The 11,122-nt window shown below is 45.5% G+C and overlaps 1 long non-coding RNA gene across 2 annotated transcripts in view; it reads left to right on the top strand.

The window, feature by feature from the left end:
• The first annotated feature begins 1,776 nt into the window (after window positions 1-1,776).
• LOC141071271 (uncharacterized) overlaps window positions 1,777-11,122 on the top strand; it is a 48,967-nt gene continuing 39,621 nt past the window's right edge. For both annotated transcript variants that reach the window (XR_012226676.1, XR_012226675.1), the window contains exon 1: window positions 1,777-1,929. This is a non-coding gene — a long non-coding RNA (uncharacterized lncRNA). The remainder of the gene's footprint in view (window positions 1,930-11,122) is intronic.

Below are 11,122 nucleotides of genomic sequence, written 5' to 3'. Positions count from 1 at the left end.
CGAAGATCTCCATCTGCGCTTGCGCGGCAGCCATTTTCCAGGAAGCAATCCACCAAACAGACAACAAAGCATGGCTGGAACGGCAGAGCCCCCCCACGCAGCACGGGACAGAGCGCGGCGGCAAGCACCGGGGAACAGAGCGCGGCGGCGGCAGCACCTGTCAGCACCGGAGGACAGAGCGGACGGCGGCAACCGGCAGCATCGGAGGACAGAGCGGGCGGCAGCACCAGAGGACAGAGCGGGCGGCGGCACCCGGCAGCATCGGAGGACAGAGCGGGCGGCAGCACCTGGCAGCACCGGAGGATAGAGCGGCCGGCAGCACCCGGCAGGCACAGCGAGCGGTAGTACCAGGTACAAAGAGCGGGGACATAGCACAGTGGCAGCATCGGACACCAGCAGCGGCTAGCCGCACATCAAAACACCCCTTCATCCTAGAAGCAACGTTCCACTCCTGCCTCTTCCAGCCGCAACCCTGGGACTCCACTTCCCACCACCCCTGGTAAGCAATAAGATGCCTGGATTATAAGAAGCACCACCATTTTATTAAAAAAAAGTTTTTTCCTATTTTTCTCCCCAACATTTTTGGTGTGTCTTATAATCCGGAGCATCTTATAATGCGAAAAATACGTATTTGTATTTAAGGCATAATTACCGACATAATCAATAAAACAAGAACCAAACAGCTTACATAGATAAACAAACATCAATGATACCACCATTATTAGAAGACAATAAAAATGGAGAGAGAATAAATATAGTCAAATGAAGAAAAAATATCGTGATTACAATGTTGACATATATAAAATTAGAACCATATATGGAACAACCATTAATATTAGGCCATAAGGAGTTATTCACAATGCATCATATGAGGAACAAAAAAGTATCACAATAATTAATATATATATGATTAAAATCATATATAACGAATTCACAGTTTAAAGATCTGCATTTACATTCAAACTTGAACTGTTCTAGAAGATATATATCACTAATAATACAGCATCAAATCTTCATATTTCCTCATAAGTTTTGTTGCGATTAGCAACAACCAAAGGTTTCTCAGGTAATAAATTAGATATACCTGGATCCTGTAAAATAATAGGCCAAAACTTCGAGATGATACCAGTCATCTCATGCCGTCTAGAGTGAAAATTTGTCATGAACCGCACATGACCATCTGTTTCTTTATTTTTTGCCTTAGAAATTAACAACGATTGCCGATCAGCTTCTTTGGCTCTAACAAAAGCTTTATGCACAATATTTCTCCGATAACCCCTTTTTGAAAAATCTATTCGTAAGTTCATTGGCCTGTTCTTCGAAAACATCTTGTCGATCACAGATACGTCTAGTTCTTAAAGGGAATCTGTCACCCCTTTTTTGAGATATATAATGATATAATTCAATTGTGTGTCACATAAGGATTCTATTAGTACTTTTGCTTCCCTCTGACCCCGCACCTTTCCTGCATAAATACCTTTTTTATATCGGTTCAGATGTATGTAAACTGCCACGTTCCGGTCCACTGGGCGGGGCTTATTCACCTGCTCCCCCCTCCCTGCCTTGCTCTACGCATTTCTTCTTGTGTAGAGCAAGACAGGGAGGGGGGAGCAGTTGAATAAGCCCCGCCCATCGGAACGGACCGTGGCAGTTTACATACATCTGAACCGATATAAAACTGGTATTTATGCATAAAAGGTGCGGGGTCAGGGGGAAGCAAAAGTACTAAGAGAATCCTTATGTGACACAGAATTGAATTATATCATTATTGGTATCGCACGGATGATATGCGCTGGATGTGATGAACTGGCATGGAGCAATGCATTAACACTCGTTTCTTTCCGGTAGATGGAAGTGAGAAGAAATCCTGTGTCATCAACCAATATCTTCAGATCCAGAAAATTTATGGAATCCTGTTTAATCGTGCAGGTAAGTTAATATTAATACTGTTTTCATTCAAATATTGAAGGAATCCTTCCAATTGCGCTTTGGAACCCTGCCAGACAAATAAAATGTCATCGATGAATCTCATCCATAATACAACTGAACCTGATGAAATATAATCCCCATTTTCAACATATTCATGCTCCCATGCCCCCATGAATACATTTGCATAGGAGGGTGTGAAAGCCGCACCCATGGCTACGCCTCTCTTCTGAACATAAAATCGATCCTTACAAACAAAATAGTTATGTAAAAGAGCATACTCCAACAAACGCATTAAAAAACCTACTAATGAAACATCAAGCCCACGACTGGATAAATACCGCTTCACTGCTAAAAGACCTTGCTCATGTGGAATTGATGTGTATAACGATTCCACATCGCATGTTACAATACACATATTGGCATTTATGTATATCCCATCCAGTCTCTGCAGTGCCACCGTGGTATCCTTTATATAAGGAGGAAGTTCTTTTACTATAGGTTTTAAATAAAAATCTAAAAATTTTGAAATGGGTTCCAATAAACTACCATTTCCAGAAATTATAGGCCGTCCTGGTTCTTTCATATCCTTATGGACTTTTGGCAGTAAATATAATGTTGGAACAGATGGTGAATCGACTCTTAGTCCTTCCCAGATAGATTTCAAAATTATCCCTTCCTCCAAAGCTTCTTCTAGAATACGAAATAATTCTTTTTGATATGAAAAAGTTGGATCCTGTGGCAACCGCTCATAACATTGTGGATCTGCCTAAGTGCCTCCTTTTCATGTTGAATACATGGCCACACACCAATGTTACCGCCTTTATCAGATGGTTTATAAACAACATTTTTCATCTCATTAAGATGTTCCAATGCTAATCTCTGCTCAGAATTGAGATGATCAAAAGGCCTAGTAGATGGTAGTTGGCGTATCTCATCACAAACCATCTTCACAAACACCTCAATAGATGAGTTTTGTGAAATAGGAGGGAAGGACTTTGATTTCTTTTTAATATAATCAGGGAATTTACCTGGAGTCTCTTCTTCCTCTGCAATAAGAGCTTCTGGCGCCTGTAGCGCTGCCCATTCCTCTTCTGTGGAAAAAGAATTTGGAGATGACTTATCAGCGTGATACTTTTTTCACAATAACTTTCATGCAAATAAAATGGTATCCTTAATAGCCACAAAATGGTCAGTTTTTGCTGTAGGGCAAAAGCGCAAACCCAAAGATAATACAGAAATGTGATCGTGAGTTAATTGCACATCTGACAAATTAATTACCTTTAAATTCCCCTCATTATTGGATTCCTGATCACAATAGTTGGATTTTCTTTTTCCAGTTGTAAATCTCGTAGTGTATCTATTCAAAACCTTAGAAGAGTCACCATTAGGGATACTTGTAGAACTCCAGGAACTAGTGCTTGCTAAGGAGCTTCCAGATCTTTTCATGATAGATCGACCACGCTATTTGTAAACCTTATTGGTTTGATAATCTTGAAGGTCACGTTGAAATTTTGTTACCTTGAGTTTCTGAATTTCAGATTCCCATTTAGAAAATGATGTGTTCAGATCACCATCAAATTTAGTTAGTTGTTCAGCAGTGAGATTTTTTGAAGCTTTTCTTATAACATTTTAATATTATTTTCCATAGACTCTATATTCTTCTTATCAACTTCAATCAATATTTCCATTAAAGGGCGGGAACATGTATTACAGGCATCTTCCCATTTTTTCAATAAAGTGTCATCCTCTAATGGGAAGGACGGAAATACCTATATCGGTAAACCACGTGGAATTAAATTACGTTGCATATAGTGTTCAAGGGAATTCTTATACCACCATGACTTTGTTCTTTTATATGGTATCTCCTTCAGAGTTGCTTTATCCTCATGGATACCATCAGGATTCCCATTAGTTCCATTATTTCCCGCATCTTTGAAAATTGAGGATATTTGTGACATCCAATTAGTTTCACTATTTCTATAATCCACATTAATGGTCTCTTCCAAAATAAAACAGAAAAAAATCCTACACAGAAGAAATACCAGTAGTAAAAAAAAAATAAAGGTCAGATCTAAAAGGACAGATAAAGCATTGATAGCAGACAGATACAGGGTTGATTGATTGAGGTTCAGGAAAGATGGGTGATGATGGTATTGCAGTCGGGACACATACCATTGATAGCAGACAGATACAGGGGTGATTGATTGGGGTTCAGGAAAGATGGGTGATGATGGTATTGCAGTCGGGACACATACCATTGATAGCAGACAGATACAGGGGTGATTGTTTGGGGGTCAGGAAAGATGGGTGATGATGGTATTGCAGCCGGGACACATACCATTGATAGCAGACAGATACAGGGGTGATTGATTGGGGTTCAGGAAAGATGGGTGATGATGGTATTGCAGTCGGGACACATACCATTGATAGCAGACAGATACAGGGGTGATTGATTGGGGTTCAGGAAAGATGGGTGATGATGGTATTGCAGTCGGGACACATACCATTGATAGCAGACAGATACAGGGGTGATTGTTTGGGGGTCAGGAAAGATGGGTGATGATGGTATTGCAGCCGGGACACATACCATTGATAGCAGACAGATACAGGGGTGATTGATTGGGGTTCAGGAAAGATGGGTGATGATGGTTTTGCAGCCAGGACACATACCTGAGAAGAAGCAGATCGATTGTCAGATTGATAGTAATAGTGAAGCATAGTAATAGTTAGAGATGAGCAACTTTGCCTTTTTTCGGGTCGAGTCGGGTTTCATGAAACCCGACTTTCTCAAAAGTCGGGTCGAAAGAAATCGGCCGATTAGCGTGAAAAGTCGAAGGCCGACTGAAACACGAAACCCAATGCAAGTCAATGGGGAAGCAAAGTCAGCAGGGAGTGGAGGACAGTAAACACACCTACAGTGCCCTTTTGAATGCCAAAAACATCAATTCTTATTACTGAAGCTTGTCAACCTTAATTTACTTCATAATAATAGTTACGCACTGAAAACTGGGGGTTATTTGGCTAAAATTGTGGGGGGGGTAGGGCTGGCTCCAGGTTTTCATGTGCCCTGGGCCAAAGAGTGCCCCTTTAACACATACCACAACTCATGATGCTCCGATACGGCAGAGAAATAGCGGTATAGTACAATGAAAAATACTTCACTTTTTACATCTCATGACTGCTATCCATTTTAAATTCTCCAATAGCTCCAAAAACGTACAGTATATTACTCCATACAGTATTACGGCCACCGCATAGTGCGCTATACAGAGTAATGAGGCCCATATATTTCTCCATACAGAATCATTGGTCCCATATAATGTTTGAAACAGTATATGATGAGCTCCACATAATGCTACAGTATATGTTGGTCCGCATGGATGAAGCTCCACTGTCTTATGGGCCCAAATAATGCTACATATATAATGGGCCCCATTTCTAATGCTCTAGTGTATAATGGGCCCTGTAAATGCTGCTCCAGTGTCTGATGTCCACCTTTGGAATGCTCCAGTGTATGGTGGGCCACATATATCATTCTCCAGAGTATAGTGCTCCACAAAAATTGCTGTCCCAACTTTGAAAACAATTAAATAAGTCTCCTCACTAGGGAATCCCTTTACTAGTCTGGAATCCTTGTCGTCCCCATCTTCCATCTCAATGCACTTGGCTGTATAGGCAGAGGGTGTACAGACGTGATGTCATTGCGCTCTCTGATCAGAATATCACTGTCAGGAAACGCGGAAGACGTCACGGCGGTGGAGCAGGGAGAGGTAAGTATTTCAACTTTGCAAGTGCTGTGATCCTGAGCAAGCAGGGGGGCCCACTCATTGGCAATGGCACTGGCATAGGGCCCCTCATAGTACGGCGGTGTGAGGTGGTGTGTCTGACGGCAGGTGGGCGGTGCGTCTGACGGCGGGTGGGCCCTCCCACCGGCAGAGACACTTTTGCGTACTATGAGGGGCCCTGTGCCAGTGCCGTCGCCCATGAGTGTGCCCCCCCACCTGCTCAAGGAACCTTCACTTTCATCTGCACCTTCCTCGTTGTCTCCGTGTAAGGTGGTATAGTATGCGGGAAGGGGAACCTGAGTTTCCTCAGGGCCAGATTCTGGCTGTGCAGAGTGTGAGGGGAATGTAGTGGTCTGGGTCAATGTACCAGCAGAATCATCTAGCAGTGGTTGGGCATCAGTGCACTTGTGGCGCCCCCAGGAGTATGGTCGCCACAGTGGCATTATCTTCCTCCTAGGGAGTGTGATGTCATGCTTGGTAGCAACGAAGGATCTCTCTAGCAGTTAAACCAACACACAACACATTTCCCACTCCAGGCCAGCAGGGAGACCTCTGAACCTGACTGCTGAGGAGCTGCTCTCTGTGGTCGGGAGGAGGTAAGTTAGGGCAGTCTGTGAAGGGAAGGGGAAGTGGTGGACGTGAGAAGGGGAGCTGGAAGATGAGCAGAGTTAAGGCTCACTCCTAGCTGAAGCGCATGGTCCGGATTCCGGTCTCCGAGTTTGTAGGGACACTGACGTTCCTGCAGCAGAAACCGGAGGAAGTAGCAGCTGTAAATGCTCGTACCCAACTAAGGCTCGGAGGCCCCAGCAGCGACATGTGGGAGCCAGAAGGAAAAGGCTACGGCTGCCTCCTATACGAGAAAGTTCCAAAAGAGAATCAACAGGGGGAACTTCATTGAACTCAGCACTGCGAGTACCTCTGATAATCGCTAGAACGGAGGCCACACTACCTATCTGCAGAGAGAGATTTCCAAATTGGCTTCCAGGCTGACCAACTTTTTCTCCATCTGTACTTTGGGTCCTGGACGGCACTTACCAAGTACAGGTAAAGGAACTGCACGACTGTGTCTGTCATCTTTCTCCTGTGCCTGGCTCACGGCTCTACTACATCCTGCACTGAGCACCATCTACCAACTCTTTCATCTGCCCTGCGACTACGGCCCCACCTGTGCAGGGCTTCTACATCTTAGCTGCATCACAACATCTGTCCCAGAGAAGCAACACTGCAGCGCTGGTCAATCTAATCAGAAACCACAGGTGGCGTCACGTATCATTCACCTATAAATGTAATTCACCCCTTCGCATAGACGCCCAGGGCCACGGAACGGGTCACCACCACCATGACACATCCCTGTGAGACACCGGCCCGGTACCGATTAACCCCACTGCCCTGGCTGGCCACCCACACTCCATGTCAGATTTATCTTGAACTGGGGAATTCACGATTTGACTTGATAACCCAGGCATGGTATGATAGAAAGAGCTACATGGACTAATGTGAAGTGTGGCCTGCTGCATCATTCATTTTTGGTGGGGGTGAAGGACACAAGGAAAGGCGTTCTTCCTGACCAGGAGCCAGTACTTGACGACTCAGTGTTTGCATTTTTTGAAAATACAGAAGAGGAGGGCATATTTGCTGGAGTCTGTTTCGGCAGTGTAAGCCAAAACCAGTTCCTCATTGTCATGGTCACGTGTGTCTGGACGCAGATGATACCGCAAGGCGGACCCATAACACACGTGACCCTGGATACAGCGCCTCCAGTGGCGAATTTAAATAATAATACGTGCAGATGGATACGCCGCCTCCACCTGGCGAATTTAGGTATTACACGTTAATATAAATTCTGGAAACCCCGCCTCCAGTACGGCGAATTTAAATAATAAGGGGGACCTGGGTAACATTAACAATGGTGGGCCCTGCGATAGGGAATGGGGACATGGAGACCTCCTGTACTTCCCTGAGCCAGTGTCCCTGCACTCCTCACATTCCCTATACAGGCTCCGCACCTGTCGCCGCACGCGAACCTTAAACCCTTGCTCGCCCTGACCCTAAACCCTCACTAGGGAATTGGTCGGTGCGGAGACTAATCCCACCACTGCACTAACAACACACATGAGGAAAGAAGACAATACAGGGGAAACACCACTTAGCTTTAGGCTCTGTGCTTATGCTCCTGCAACAGAGCCCCAAAACCTGCGTGCGTCTTCTCCTCCACCCGGATCCATCACCATCCTGGATCCTACACCATAGTGCAGCCTTGGAGCAGAGTCCATCTCCAGTTGCAGCAGTCCAATAACAGAGTCCCAAGGATGAGTCAGCCTCTGCCAAAATTCTAAGCATGCTTGAGTCCAGCTCTTGGCCACCAAGTCGAGCATGCCGCGTGCAACTCTCTCCATAGTCGCCACTCCACAAAGCCATGCACGCACTTCCCGCCGACACCACAAACTGCGACTCCTCCACGCCATGCCAGCAATTCCTGCAGACACCATTAGCTGCCACTCGTCTCCTCTGGCTGACTGCGCAGGACTCCTCTTCAGCTCCATGTTCACCCAGGCTTCACAAACTCAGAATGAATCAATCAATATCAGCAGCCGTGATTGCGCACCCTGAGACTCCCTTATAGAGCCCCACACCTGATTCATAATTACGTGCACATTAAACCTAAAGTGCGATACCACTAACCACCATCGGGGACAGACAAGTCACTTGGCACTTGCCAAAGTAAAAAAAGTTCACCCTGTGCAAATTAAAACTGTCACATTAAATTCAGATCATGACACTCATGCTCCGGCTTTAAAAGCGGTTAACCTACTCCCAGAAAAGGTAGACTTCCAGGCGTCTGGAGCCAGACCATGATGCAGGCTCAACACCTCCTGCCTTAGCTGCTATTGTGCTTTTGCCACTACCAGCAGATGCACCACCACCATCAGCACCAGCTGGCCCCCCACGTCCACGGCCTCTTCTACCAAACTTCAAAATTTTGCAGAAAATAGACCCACAATAACATCAGATATATGGTACTGTATCAGAAGCATACAGCTCTATTCAGTCAAAGGATAATTGTCAATCTCCTTATATATTCCATCAGTCACACAGATACGCTCACAGGCTCAGTATGGATTAGACAAGAATATAAAAAGTAGACAAAGTGTACAGTATCATCAGATAGCAGGTATATATAGTATAATTTAAACATTCTAAATCTCCATAGATATTTCAGGAGGCACACACAGACGCTCTCAGGCTCAGTATTGGATTACAACACAATCTAAAAAGCCGTAAAATGGTAATGGATCTGAAGAGTACAGCTGTACACAGTGTACTGTAGGTGTCATTGTTGTCAATCTCAGTATTTATTTCCACAGTCAGAAAATAACTCTCACTTGGTCAGTTTGGATTAGACCAGAATATAACAAGCAGTAAATGGGTAATGTATCACAAGCGTAGAGCTGTATACAGTGTTGGGGTAATTTTTAAATGTACATCTAAATTGCAGGAGTAACCCATAGACTCTCACACACTCAGGATGGATCACACCACAATATAACAAGAAGATCCGAAAGAAATAATCACACATGTGGGACAATGTTCCAGGTGTCAATGATACACTTAGAGTGGTGGGTGGAGGAGGACTTCCTGGCAGAAAGGGTACAGTATCACCAGATACCAGGTATATATAGCATAGTTTAAACATTAAAAATGTACGTCTATATATCAGGAGTAGTGTTGAGCCAACCTGCTAGTGTTTTGGTTCGTCGCACAGGAGGCAAGTTCGTTGAAAGTTCGACGAACACCGTCGAACCCCATTGAAAACAATGGCAGGCAAACACAAACAAATACAAACACATAGAAAACAATTACAAAACACCTTAAAAGGTGTCCCAAAGCAGACAAAATGCTCAGAAGACAAAAATAACATGGAAAAGGGCAACTACATTTAGAAAAGAGGTGGAGGAGTAAAAGGAGGAGGTGGAGGAGACACAGATATAGGCTTGTCGTGCCCTTATGAAGTCAAGAAAGGCTGGAATAAAAATGTAAAATACAAACAAAAAAAAAAGAATCTGAAATCGAACACGAACATATACCGTCAGACTTCCCACCAATAAATTATGCCAACTGCCGATCGGGCGGCGTTATTCCCACGAACCTCCAAACAGCGTCCATGAAGGCAAAGTGTTTGGTTTCCGGGGCAGTATGGTTGCAAAGCTGAATGTCCAAAAGGGCACCACCAGAAGTGGAGCCTGCAGCTTAATTGGACTCCACCTGGGAAACCCCAACCATGCCACCTAAAGAAAAGATGCACACATTGAAAGCTTTGTCAATTCTGTGTGTGGTGTGGTATATCCGTTTTGAGTTGTGCTAGCGATTTGTCAGCTTTATTCCGTTAACGAACGAGACTCTGGCCTGCCCCCGCGGTACGCGTCAAGCTTACTAGAGGGATACGCGAGGCTCTGGCACGCGAGATCGAGCAATAACAGGTCTATCATGCCCTTACATGTCCGGGAAGCACAGTATAGGTGCGGAAAGCGCAGTGGCGTGTAGCTTGCCACAATCTGGAGCTGACTAACCCAACACTCAGTCACCAATCGTATTATCCAAGGGAAGGGGTTTCATAATAAGTCAGTCACCAGTCCATGCATCCATCACCATACACACACAGCATAATATGCTACACTAGCGCATCGCCGAGCCGCCATGTGGGCTTTTTATAGCAATGTGCTGCCGGGACCTTCCATTACCCTGGGAAGAACCAATCAGATCCGACGCAGCACCTGAGCATGTGACCCCTGCTCTCCAGTGGGAGGTCAAGTTGCGGGCATGCCCAGTAGCACGGCACGAGGACTTAGCCTCTGAAGCGGTTCCCTGTGGAGCAGGTTGCGCTACCATTGCTGCACCAGAGGTGGCAGCAATATCCAGGCTCACAGAACAAGTCTGAGGAGCATGCCTGGCTCGCCGAGATTGCTGAGCAGCACCCGGAGCGGTCGGAGGAGAATGGGAGACCGCTGAATGTCTGGCTCTGGACTCGTGCAGTGTCAGGAATCCGATACCTAACATTACCACCCCTCCTAAGGCCCCCCCCCTTTGAGCCTCACTGCGCTCAAAGGCTGAGATCAGGAGCGGTGCATGAATGTTTTCCACCAGATCCGAGCCTCGGACCCGTGACCCTTCCAGTCCACCAAATAAAAATTTTTGCCACGGACAAACCTGCGCCCCACAATGGCGTTAACCTCAAACTCGTCAGACGATAAGTCTGATGACCTGGCAGATGACTCAGAAGACCGGGCCATGTGAACTGGTTTGAGGAGGGACACATGGAACACGTCCGAAATAGCCAAATGTGGAGGAAGAGCCAGGCGGTAGACCACCGAGCTAAGTCGCTCGAGGACCTTGAATGGTCCAATGTATCG

Source organism: Dendrobates tinctorius, unplaced genomic scaffold (assembly GCF_039654945.1).
Source record: "Dendrobates tinctorius isolate UK_male_01 unplaced genomic scaffold, ASM3965494v1 ptg000014l, whole genome shotgun sequence".
NCBI classification, from domain to species: domain Eukaryota; kingdom Metazoa; phylum Chordata; class Amphibia; order Anura; family Dendrobatidae; genus Dendrobates; species Dendrobates tinctorius.
The sequence above is the reverse complement of the archived record's forward strand: the minus strand, read 5'-3'. Positions and strand labels throughout refer to the sequence as shown.